This window comes from Phoca vitulina, unplaced genomic scaffold (genome assembly GCF_004348235.1).
Source record: "Phoca vitulina isolate PV1807 unplaced genomic scaffold, GSC_HSeal_1.0 scaffold3, whole genome shotgun sequence".
Lineage (NCBI taxonomy): Eukaryota > Metazoa > Chordata > Mammalia > Carnivora > Phocidae > Phoca > Phoca vitulina.
The window spans coordinates 31,972,163-31,981,897 of NW_022589706.1; the positions used below are offsets into that span (position 1 = coordinate 31,972,163).

At 38.2% G+C, this 9,735-nt stretch overlaps 1 pseudogene; it reads right to left on the minus strand.

Annotated features, from left to right (window-relative positions):
- Nucleotides 1-6,900: 6,900 nt before the first annotated feature.
- LOC116627846 lies at nucleotides 6,901-7,382 on the minus strand (annotated as a pseudogene).
- Nucleotides 7,383-9,735: the final 2,353 nt, after the last annotated feature.

Genomic DNA, 9,735 nt, shown 5'->3' on the forward strand with positions numbered 1-9,735 from the left:
GGAGGGGAAGAATGAAGGGGGGGAAATCGGAGGGGGAGAAGAACTATGAGAGACGATGGACTCTGAAAAACAAACTGAGGGTTCTAGAGGGGAGGGGGGTGGGAGGATGGGTTAGCCTGGTGATGGGTATTGAGGAGGGCACGTTCTGCATGGAGCACTGGGTGTTATGCACAAACAATGAATCATGGAACACTATATCTAAAACTAATGATGTAATGTATGGGGATTAACATAACAATAAAAAATTAAAAAAAAAAAAAGAAACAAAAGTGAAGTGTCTTGGGATGGGAAAAAAATACCGAAATAAAAAAGGAAAGAATGAAGAATGGAGAATAGATGATGCTAAAGAAATTTTTCTTTTGAGATTAAACAACTCAAGTAAACAGCAAAGTCCAGAGTGTGACTGTGGTAGTAAGACACTTGACAGAGGAGAAATAAAGTCTAGGGCAGTGATCGAGGACCTCAGAAGGTGGTGCAGGACAAACCATCTACAGGATATGCAGGTCCCTTGAGAAAAGAGCAGGACACAATGAGGATCCCAAATCCTCAGTGGATATAACAGGGTCCCCTGGAGGAGGGAGTCACAAGAAAGAGGGTTAAGGCATGGCCTGAGAAGCATGCAGGAAGTGACAGTGGGGACAAGATGAGAATTGCAGTACTGCCTCCATGTTTGGAGTTCTCAGAATTCCGTTTTTAACTAAAAAAAACAAAAAAAAACACAAAATTTAAAAAACCAAAACAAAAAGAACCCCAACACTTTGATTTTTAACATTTTTAATTATCATCACTCCTTAAAAAATTTGTTCAGATGTAACCAATTTTCCTGTGGTACCTTTATGATTACTTAGCTTCTGAAGGGGAAGAGGTTATAGTATCAGTTAATTTACTTCCCAGCTATCATTACAATGATTAATGACTGGCCCTACAGAGGAGTGTGTTTTTAATTTTTTTTCTCATTAAAATTGTGCAAGGAATGTTGACAGTACCAATTGTACCTTAACAGGTATTTCAGGTTCAAGAATATTTGAGAAATAGTCTGTGGATGGTTGCTCCAGTGAATAGATTTCAAATTATGTGAAATTGGTTTTATGTGAAAAGTGCAAGAGTTTGTCCTAAAAACACATTAATTTTATTAGATTGTTTAGAGATTTGGAGTTCCCTTTGGATAGCGCCAGCTAACTGCTTGGGTAAGGACAGAAGACGAGACTGCTTTCATTGCCTCCTCTATGTACTGGGCTGGTGCAAAATAATTCTCTAAGGTGATGGTAATCCATCCATTCTGAAGGTGGTAAAATGGGGGTGGGGGCTTCAATGAAGGCAAATGAGCACAGAGATGGTTGTGGCCTCAAAGGACAGCGATCAGGGAGGGACAGCCCTTTTAGTTTGGGCTCTCATCAATATATTCTCAAGGTGGGAGCTCTATGTCCAAGACATCTTCATCACTAAGATTTCTGGACTTCAGTGCTCCTCTGTGTAGTGTCTTATTCCAACAGAGAAGCCTGAACTTCTTGAACAGTGGAGCAAGGCTTTAAGAGCCAGGAAGCAGAAGCAGCCAGCCCTCCTAAGGGTTGGGCTCAGAACCACGATGGTCCTTTCCACCCTAAGTCGCAAGCAGCCCAGATTCAAGGAGGGCGTAGCACATGTGTACAGAGAGGGAAGGAATCGTTGGCAGTGGCCATATTTCCTGACAGAGCCTACACGTGGCGGAGGGGTGCAGGGGGAGGGGTGTGTCATACAGAGTATGGAAAATTGTTGTTCTTACCAGGTTGAGGAAGAAATTAGAAAATTACTTGGATAAACGGATGGTATGATAGAAACAAGCACTGATCTTGTGGTGCATAAAATGATAAAAGGATATAAAAATGATGAGACATGGAGAGTGTTGTAGACTGAATTGTGCTCCCCTCCCCCCAATTTGTATGTTGCAGGGCTAAGCTCCAGTACTTCAGAATATGACTGTTGTTGTGGGTAGGGCCTTTAAAGGGATAAGTAAGGTAAAATGAGGTCATATCGGTGGGCCCTAATGCAGTAGGATGGGTGCCCTTGTAAGAAGTGGATATTAAGACTTAGAAAACAGACCAAGGAAAGAATACGTGAAGACACAGGAGGAGGCAGCCACCTGCAAACCCATCAGAGAGGTCTCAGAAGAAACCGAACTTGCTATCACCTTGATCTTAGACTTAAGACACCCAGTCTGTGGTACTTTGTGATAGCAACCCTAGCAAAGCAATGCAATTAGTATCTTCAAGACTCTTAGCTCCACTGAACCTGTAGACAAATAAAGAGGCATTTCTAATACCCGCCACAGGAGTGGACACAGGATGCCATGGGAACACATTAAAAAGGCACTGTATTCTCTTACTTTATATTTTTCATTAGCATAAATGCTCATTGCTTTTTCTTTTTTTTTTTTAAGATTTTATTTATCTATTTGAGACTGAGAGAGAGCATACCAATTGGGGGGAGGGGCAGAGGGAGAAGGGCAAGCAGATTCCCTGCTGAGCGGGGAACCCAACGTGGGACTCGATCCCAGGACCCCGGGATCATGACCTGAGCCAAAGGCAGATGCGTAACCAACTGAACCACCCAGGTGCCCCCTCACTGTTTTTTCTGATGATAAAATGAGACATTCTATATAAAACACTGAAATATAGTAGATGCCCACCATGTATTAGTTCTTTAGATACTTTCTTCCAGCCTATTGTATACATACATAATGTTTTTTCTTTTTCTACCACAGGGAAGGGAAATAAAAGTAGAAAACCAGAGTGGAAGAATCTGAAACAACAACAACAGCAAACCCAAACAACTCCACTGGCCTATCCTTTGGGCAGCACACACGGAGCTGGGGGGGCAGCCTGGTATTGGCAGCTCTGGGTCATTTAAGAGAGAAGCCTCTCATTACCAATGGCTGCTGGTTCTGAAGTTCTGTGAGGTTGTGCACATGATCCATAACATTTCTGGTGATAATTTAAAAATATTCTGGATTAGTTCATTCTGCTCAAGAAGAATCTTCTCAAGATGAAACTATAATTGAGAGCAAAGATCAGTAAATAGAATTTTTCATTATTCTAAAATAATAATCTATGAAAATATGTTTAAGTAAATATTAATGGCTATTTAAGGAAGCTATTTTATTATCAAAGCTTATACATGATAAAAGGTTTATTGAATAGTTTATGCTGAAGGGAATTTAACATGGGAAATCTTCTTGGAAGTGGTATTTCTAATAGGATAAGGAAGCATTAATGCATATCGGGGAGGGGTTATTTATATTTCTGATTGATCATTTTAATTAAGCATTATTTCTTAATAGCACTCATGACTCAGGGCAGATAAATAAGGCAAGTATAAGTTATAGGTGTGCAAAGTATTACACCTGGCTCTATGGTTCCTTGCAGCGAGACAGACCAAGGGTCATATCCAAATAGCTATAAAATAAATGCTTTTGTAGTCAGTGTTTCCAGAAATAATGCTAGGAATAAAAATATCCTTGCATATTCTATATATTTTTGGGACTCTCTCCAGCAGTCTCTCTGGGAGAATGAAGAATATCAAACATAAAAACACTAAATAGCATTTTGAGGCCTCTGCAAATAATCATTCTGAGAGAATCCAAGAAATATGGAAAGATTCTGTAAAAGTTCCTCTAGTACCCTTTTGACACAAGGACAATCTTGCCTGTGCTTGTACCAGCTTCTCTCTCATCCCCGCCTGCCTGTTCAACAAATGCCCCTTGGAGGGAAGTTCCGAATGGCCATTTATCTACATGGCCCACACTTTTTATTAAATAAGAATAAATTCCATAGTTTCCACATTTTCCAAAAGCAAGACAAACTGCAGTGCCTATTTCGGTGGTGAGCTCACTGCTGCTAGTTATAGGCAGCAACCGAGGTTGTGCATGTCTTTCACTAGGTCACCAGGAAGGCCCTGCCAGGATCTGCCCTTGCTTGCTGTTCTGTCGCACTCCTTCTGCCCCTGCTTGAATCTGATCGTCTGTTTCCATGAGCACTTTCAATTGTCCCTCTGCCTTTGTTACCAGTTTATCAGGATTCCAAGCGCTAACCAACAGGATCTAACTGGCTGATCCTGGTTCACTTGCCACTAGGAGTCAGGGGTCGGAGAGAAAGGATAGAACTCCTGCTTTGGTTTCTGCTCTGGCAGATTGGGGGCAGGTGGGGGGTATCTTGAACATAAGAAAGAGGTTTAGATGCTTGGTAGACAAATTAAACTTCAATGAAGACCTTTATTTCAAATTTGTAAAATTGTGTTAACGTTTCTAGTAACACTTAAAAAAAAGTTTAGCTAGCCTTGACATGATCCCCTCACCAATTGCATTACTATGTCAAAACAATTGCTTTCCACTACGTATGTATATCAATTAAGGTCATTATCCTTTACTCATAATTTTATTCATGATATAATGGAAAAGCAAATAGTCTTTCTTAAAAGCTCATCCTAGAGGATCTATTAGAGCCGGGGCAAGTTTCCATTTACTGAGTAATTACTATGTTCCTGGCTGGCACTAGGCTATGTAATTTATATGCAGCATCTTATTTAGACTTCATAAGGACCTTGCAAACTCTGCATCATTGACTTCATTTTCTGTGTGAAAAAGTCACCAAGCTGTCTATGTGCAGAACCCAGGACCAGAATCTAGGATTCCCTCCTTCCCTCCCTTTCTCTTCTTCCTTCCTTCCTACCTTCCTTCCTTCCTTCCATCCTTTCCTCCTTCCTTCCTTCCTTCCCTCCTTCCTTCCTTTTTTCCTTCCCGCCTTCCTCCTTTCCTTCCTCCTCTCTTCCCCCTCCCTTCCTCCCCTTCCTTCCTTCCTTCTTTCTTTCTTCTTTCCTTCCTTCTTCTTTCTTTGACATCAAAGTCCTTATACATAACATTTTCACCACTTTGCATGGCTAATTAGCAGTGTAAAAGCCCATGAATCCTACCTTCATTAAAAAATCTACTTTTTTTTCTGAAAATATGTACTTAGCCACCATCATCAGAGATCTCTGTGATGTAGCCTGATTGGTTTTTAAACTTAAAAAAAAATAATACTAATTCCCAACTTCCACTTAGAAATGAAAATGGATTTGAAAAGCTATAGATCCTTGACTGTGTCACTGAGAAATGGTACAGAACATACAGTGCTCTAAGAAAAAGAGGAGTGGGAGATGGTCAATGTGGTCTCACAGTTGGCATTCTTCACTGGGAACCAGAGCAGAGTAGGAAAACATCTGTCCTCAAATGTTGCAAAGGCCACTGCCCTAGTTAAACTGTTGTGAACTGGGGCACTTGAGTCTAAGTAATTCAGGACTTTTATTTTCAGCACATGTCCCCAATCATTCCTGTAGAAATGAAGGCCATTTCTTGACTCCAAATGTGCCATTTACCCTTAGTACACAATCTGTAACTTTTAGCCAACCAGTAAAGACAGAAAAGTGAAAAAATGTCACTTTCTCAGATGAAAGAAGTTGAAAACATTTGCGGAAAGGGAAAGGGAAAAGGGTTGTCAGAGTGTATTAAACAAAAACATATATTTCTAGTTGTGTACCCTAATTATGCTTCCTTTCACTTTATCACTTATTTTGTAATATACTCCACTGAACATAAATAAATTTCACCATTTATTAGAAAAGAAAAGTATCTCCATTCCATACAAATCTATATAATACACTCATTATAACTTGGAATGGAGAAGAGGCCTATATTTTGTGAGATTTTCCTAACTAAATGATAACGAGATCTGAGTATGCATAGCTTATTCCAACTAGAGTTCAGAAATGGGCCCAGGAGTCATGAAGGCAGCATTTTAGTCCTTTTAGACATTCTGGATTCTTCTTCTATACTGTTATTCTCCATCAGGTAAAGCTTTTTGGCTCTATCTAGCATTGGCCGAGGTTGAAGGGAAAGGATAAATCTGAGTAGAATAAATAGTAAACATGTTGGTGGCCATGAAGATGTAATGAGGGGTTTTGCTCAGTAATAGGCAGTGTTATGTTGTGGTTATGGACTCTGGAGTCAGACTTCCCTGATTCAAATCCTTGTAGTTGGTTAAATAACCTTGAGCAAATAATTTTGCCTTTTAGTAATTCAGTAGCCTCATCTGTAAAATGGAGGTGTGATAAGAACACTTCATAAAGTTACTGTGAAGATAAAGTGAGTTAATAATGTAAAGCATGCAGGTCAACCCATAATAATTCCTCAGTAAATATCAAAATTATGAGAATTTAATACATGTATTTTCTCATGATTCTTCAAAATTATTTTTCTATCGTTACCTAACATTCAACCATAGAGATGAAAAATAATTGACCTAACTCACTGCCTATTGTAATAAATTTTTAGATTATTTCTGATTTTTCATGGCTATATATTTGCTTATTTTTTTCAGATTAACCTTAAAATCACTTTGCCAACTTCCATGAAAAATACTCCTGGAATTTTAATTGGAATTAAATATATTTATATTTATGTATATGTATATGTATATATATGTATATATACATATATATATGTATATAAATATACATTTATTTGGGGGATGTTCTTTTACAAAGTTCAATTTCTTGTCCTGGGGTATAGTATATCCATCTGCATATTCTAGTCTTCCTAAAAAAGTGAATCTAGTATTTTGTAATTATTTTCATAGAGATCATCCATATTTATTTTTACATTAATTCTTTTTTTTATTAAAGATTTTTATTTATTTATTTGACAGAGAGAGACACAGTGAGAAAGGGAACACAAGCAGGGGACCCCTTACATTAATTCTTATGTATTTCATAATTTTGCTATTAGAAACTATTAAATAGAATTTATTCTTTTTTTTTTTCCACCATATCATTATTTTTAATGTCCAGCATTTACAATACGATGGCCAGAGCTTTCTTCCCAACTCAAGTTTATAAATTCTAAATTGGTTTGTGAGGCCAATAGGGATACTTCTTCTTGTCTAATTTGGTTTCTGGGAAGACTTCATTCAGGTCCTCAATGATCATCTGATCAAATGGAATTATGTTCCTCATCTTCTCCAGCTCTTTTTCATATTCCTCAATCCTGGCCTTTGAGACAAAAACTCGGCACAACTTTTCACATCTTCTTTTTCTTCAGCATCCACCTGAACAGTATATTTATCCTCTGGCACAGGAACCTTCAGGGCATTAAACTTCTTCTCAAAGTCATCTACCAAACCAGCCTTCACCACATTGGCCTTGTAGTAAGCCCAGTCGATAGCAGGTGGTTTCTCAGGGAGAGTAGCCAACCTGGAGGTAAGTGTCTCATTCCAGGATTTCAGGGAGTTAGCAATGGCCTTCTGGTTTGGGGGTATGATCTCCCCAAAAGCTACCCAGTCAATGGTTTTTAGAGCAAGTTTTCACGCAGCCATCTTGAGATCCTTCACCAACCCCCCCTAAATAGAATTTATTCTTATGTGTTGCTATTATGAAATATTTAGTACTTTGTTTATGTGGATATTTATATGGAGGTTATAATTTTTCATAGTAAAAACATCAAACCTTTTCTGTGTATTACTATTTCTATGCATAGAAAATGTCAGCTTACATCCTGAATTTAGAGCAATTTTTACCTATAATTTATTTTATGTAAAAGCACTTTTGAAAGGTAAAAATTTTAAGTCTATCATGTAAATGCATAGCCAAGCAATAGGATGATTTTATAAATAAATCACTTAAACAAACAGCACCGGTGCTTCATCTCTCTTAAACAAAGAGTTGGTAAGGTCATCTCAGTGCAAATAGAGCAAGATTTTAAGAAAATTCCATGCTTCACTAACAGGCCCATTAATGGGTTATAAACTATAGAAGTCCAACATTTACTAAAGTCCCACCTTCTTTTCTACACATTCCTACCTTAGTATTCTTCTCATACTTTTGTAATTGTCTTATTTATTGTCTATTTTCCCCCCATTGCCATTGTAATTTCTATTAGGGCTGTAACCTTGGTTGTCTTGTTTACTACAACAATCAATAGCAAACCACAGTCTTATTCATTCATTCATTCATTCAATCAGTACATATTAACCTGCTATTTTTTGTGAGGAACTGTTGTATATAGACAAAGTCTCTGGCCTCAAAGTGTTTAGAGATGGAAAACAAAGAAACAAATAACATAATTTCAGGTAATTGTAAGAACTCTGGGAGTGTAAGGCAATACCATAGATTGAGCAAAGTGAGGAGAGGTACTGTTTCAGAAAGAATAGCCAGTAAAGGCCTCTCTAAGGAGGTAAAATATGAACAGAGACCTGACTAATATGAAAGATTTGGAGGAAGAATTTTGCAGGTAGACTGAATGGCTATAAAGATCTTGAGGTGGATAAACTTGGTTGTCTAAGAAGTAGCAGTAAAACCAGGGAACAAGGGAGAGAATGGAAGGAGATTAGGTCAGGAAGGCAAAACATGGTCAGATCATTCAGTCAAGGCCTTCTTCTCTCCAGCAGTGCTTTTCAAGATTTGTTGTGCATACAAATCATCTAAGATCTTGTTAAAACACAGACTCTGACTCAGTTAGTCTGGGGCAAGGGTTGGGATTCTGAATTTCTAGCAGTCTTCCAGAGGATGCTATTGCTGTTGTTCTGAGGACCACTCTTTGAATAATAAGTTTCTGAGCTATGAAAAGGTGGTTGAATTTTATTGTAAATGTGAATGAAAGCCATTAAAGGGCCCTGGACTTGGAATAACGCAGCTGATTTACATTTTTCAAGGATCATAAAGGTTGTGTGTGTAGAAAAGCCTACTGGGGAGAAAGTGTGGAAGCTGGAAACCAATAAGAAGATTGCTTCAGTTAGACAACAGATGATAATGGCTTGAAGGAGCATTGGCAATGAAAGAACTCATGAGACATGGTCAAATTTAGGATACATTTTGATTATTTTGATTATAGAGTCAACAGGATGTTCTGATGGATCAGATGTTGGAAGTAAAAGTAAGAATGATGAAGACAGACTACTAGTTTTTAGACTGAGCAACTGGGTGACTTGTGGTTCGTGTCCAGAGCTTAGGGGAGATTGCTGGATGGGAGATAGAAATTTGGGAGCCATTAGATTTTAAAGCTATGCAATTAAATGAGCTCATCTAGTAAGTGAGTATATACAGAAGAGATTTGAGATTGAGGAAAGGAAGAAAGCCCAGTCAGAGAGTTGAGAAGGAGCCATCAGTGAGATAGTAAAAAAAGAAAGTGTGCGATGTCCCAGAAGTCTAGTGAAGTGTTTCAGCACAGGGGTTGGTGAGGAGGGTAATCAAATACCTGTGAGAGTTCAAATAAAATGAATGACTGAGAATTGACAATTGGACTTAGCCAGATGTGGAGGTTATTGCTGATTTGGCAAAGGTGGCCTCGATGAATAGGGTAATGAATCTTGGCTGGACTGTAAAAAAAAAAAAAAAAAAAAAAAAAGAGAATGGATGGTGATAAAGTGGAGGCAGAGACAATAGACACCTGTTTCAAAGATTTTTGTTACAGAAATGGGCCCTAACTGAAAAGTGACGGTGAATCAAAGAATTTTTATTTTCAGATAGGAGATAATGAAACGTGTTTATGTTCTGATTATGAGTGACAGGTGTGATATTGCGATTTATAGTATGAAATATACATTTGGTCTTCAACCCTGTTTCTGGTACAAAACTCCTAAAACCCTTGAAATTTCCTAACGTTGTGTTTTGTTATGTTAATGAGGTGACTTTTGGAAAACCCCTAAGGCCAGGGCTGGATGCCAAGGGAAC